We start from the raw sequence: 3,400 nt of genomic DNA on the forward strand, positions 1-3,400 counted from the left end.
AGACCTGGACTTTCAAGGGTAGCCGTACCCCATTCAACACCAGGTCAACATCCCCCAGCCTCCTCTTGTCTCCCACCAAAGGTACCTCGGTCTTGTCAGGGTTCAGCTTCAGCCTATTCCTCCCCATCCAGCCACTCACCGTCTCCAGACATTTGGACAGAGATTCTACGGCCAACCTTGGTGAAGATTTAAACGAGAGGTAGAGCTGCGTGTCATCCGCATATTGATGACACTGCACCCCAAACCTCCTGATGATAGCCCCCAGCGGCTTCACATAGATGTTAAATAGCATCGGGGAGAGGATGGAACCCTGTGGCACCTCACAAGTAAGTGGCCACGGGTCCGAAACCTCCTCTCCCAGTGCTACCCTCTGGTACCTGCCAGAGAGGAAGGACCAGAACCACCGCAATACAGTGTCCCCAATGCCCAACCCCTCCAGGCGGTCCAGGAGGATACCGTGGTCAACGGTATCGAAAGCCGCTGAGAGGTCGAGGAGAACAAGGAAGGAGCATTCACCCCTATCCAGAGCCCTCCTCATATCATCTACCAAGGCGACCAAGGCCGTTTCTGTCCCATGCCCAGGCCTGAAGCCCGACTGAAATGGGTCTAGATAATCAGTTTCTTCCAAGTGTGCCTTCAACTGCACCGCCACCACCCGCTCAATCACCTTGCCCAAAAATGGCAGATTTGAGACTGGGCGAAAGTTGTTCAGAACTTGAGGATCCAAGGAGGGCTTCTTTAAGAGCGGTCTTATCACTGCCTCCTTGAGGGCTGATGGCATCACTCCCTCCTCAAGGGAGGCGTTCACCACCGCCTTGATCCCCTCACCCAGTCTCTCTCTGCAGCTCATAATGAGCCAAGATGGGCAAGGATTAGGCATAGTGGGTGTCTCTTTTACCTGGTGAATTTAGGGGCTGAAGCTTGTGGGACACTGAGGACAGCTGTCCCAAAGTGGAAGCAGATGGACCTGACGGAAGGTTACATGACATTTATCTACACTGTTTCAAGCAGGCTTTGAATCTCTTTGTTTCACACTATATATTTTGCATGCTTTCCCCTTTTTACCTATGGAGGGAATGACTTTAAAATATTCCCATATAGGATATGTCTTATGACCAACACCAATGACAGTTTGAGGTTAACAGCCTGATCCTATACATGTCTCCTCATAAATACGTTCCACTGAGTTCAATGCGGCTTATTCCCAGGCAAGTAGTTATAGGACTGTAGCCTAAGTATGGGAACACAAGAAGATGCATACTGGATAGTTTTGTCTTTTCTTTTTTCTTTCCAGTGTTGCTCCTTTCTCCTTCACTCTTATCTTCACCCAGCCTTGCCCTCACAAAAAACAAAGTGGAGAACAAAAATGAAATGTCCAGGACTTATAGGTCAAAGCAAGGTTTGATACTGGGCTTAAAAATCCAATTTAGGGAATTTAAAAAAAAACACACATTTTTGTTCACCCTGCTATATTGTCTTTCTGACTTAACTCCTCTGCCTTGCTTGACTCAACCAGCCCATAAGCACAGAACAACAATCATATCTACCCTGTGTCTTTGAATGTGTGACTTCAGTCACAGAAAGTAGAAGCCAAGAATTTTCAAGAAGCAAGAGCTGTTAGGCTGGATAGAGCCACTTTCATGAGATGAAAAACAAACTAATGCCCATGTTTTATTGGCAGTTAACGACATTTTTATGAGACGAAGAGCGCAATCCTGTGGCCTCTAGTTAGCAGCTAGACGGCCATAGGATAGGTCGGTTCCCTGAGAACCGACCTTCATTCCCTCCCACCCTGTCTTGTAGGCAGCGCTGAACGGCCCTGCGCTCAGAAGAGGAGTGCGGAGTGGCGATAACGGCGTCCCTGGGCGGGGAAGTCAGAAATCCAGTATGATACATCCAACGTGTTGTCTGGCTGCCACTTCCCACGCTCTGACTTCCTGCGACTAGACAGCCAAAATTGGCTGTCTAGCCACAAATTCAGGGCAGCTGAAGCGCAGAGCGGACAATCCCCTCCACGCTTCTCCTGCCCTACATCGGATAGGCGGTCGCCTCCGAGTTCAGAGGTGGCCACCTATCCAGGTAGGATTGCTCCCTCTGTGTAGATTTAGCATGTTTATGATGGGATTTAATTGTATCATTTTTAAATTAGAAATTTAGAATTTTATTTATGATGCTTTTAAAAAAAATACATCCATTTAAATAAAAACATCAGGTTTAATTTTTTAAAAATCATTTTTTAAAGAAAATCATCAATTGTTATCCATCCTGGCCACAAGAGCATAAGAAGAACTCTGTTCAGCATCCTGTTTCAGTAGGGCCCAGACAAATGCCTTGAGGAAATCCATAACCAGGGTATAAAAGTAAGAACCCTCCTATGTTCCCCAGTGTTTGGGATTCAGAGGTAAACTACCTTTGAAAATGGAGGTTCTATTTGGCTATCATGCCTGACAGTTGCTATTTTGTCAGGATTTAAAATTTCTAATCTTTTTCTTGCCTGTGTGCACCTTGTTCTTGGCTGACCAGAGTTGATTAAGCCACCCTGTAGGGTAGTTATTCACAGATAGTACTGGTATTGTACTGTGGCTGTACTAACAAAGGAAAATATTTAGCTGCGTTAAATGGAGGAGTCTGTCCTGTTTGTCATAAGGGGTTGTACTAAAACTCATGTTTTCTGAGGAAGAGTGGATAGTGATCTGATTATTCTCTTCGCTGAATTTATTTTTGTATGATTATTGACTATTTATGAAGCTGTAAAAGAGAGAAGGGCTAAGCACATGAGTTTGGATTGCATGTCAGAGTGCCAAACGGCAATCAGTGTGACCATGGGGTGCTGTTTCGGTGAGATGTTGACCCTCAAACTTGCCTGGAAGTCGAGCGTTCTACCTGGATCCCCTTTTCTTAATCCTAAGTGGTTACTCCGTAGGGCAGAGGAGACACTGTGTACATGTTCATGGGCATCTAACTGAAAAACAGGGGGCGAGGGAGGGGGGCTAAATTAAACATAGGTTCTCCTTGAGAGCTGGACCCCAGAACCTGGCGTTTTTAACAGAAGGGCTCAAGATGTGGTTAAGAAAAGTTAATAGTAATACGCTGCTGGGCATACGCAGAGTGTGCCTCGCCAGACAGCAACCTTAGCTATTTCGCCACATCTTGAAATAGTTACGAGGAGCAAGCTTGGGCCTGCTACCCGCCTGGACGTTCTCCAGTCTAGGAACTGGCCGTTGCCCAGTCCCTAAACTGGGTGCCGCCGCTTTCTCCTGTCGATGGTTGAAGAGCACCTGCAGGGGGCGCGCTCCCCCTAATCCTGCAGCGGGCCCGCCGCGGCTCACAAAGACCTTGCGCGTCGCCGCTGATAGGCTCCCGAGAAGGAGTGAATGGTCGTGCCCAGACGGGCCCGAGC

This window comes from Heloderma suspectum, chromosome 3 (genome assembly GCF_057233095.1).
Source record: "Heloderma suspectum isolate Gila_16-S chromosome 3, 16-S_ref, whole genome shotgun sequence".
NCBI lineage: Eukaryota > Metazoa > Chordata > Lepidosauria > Squamata > Helodermatidae > Heloderma > Heloderma suspectum.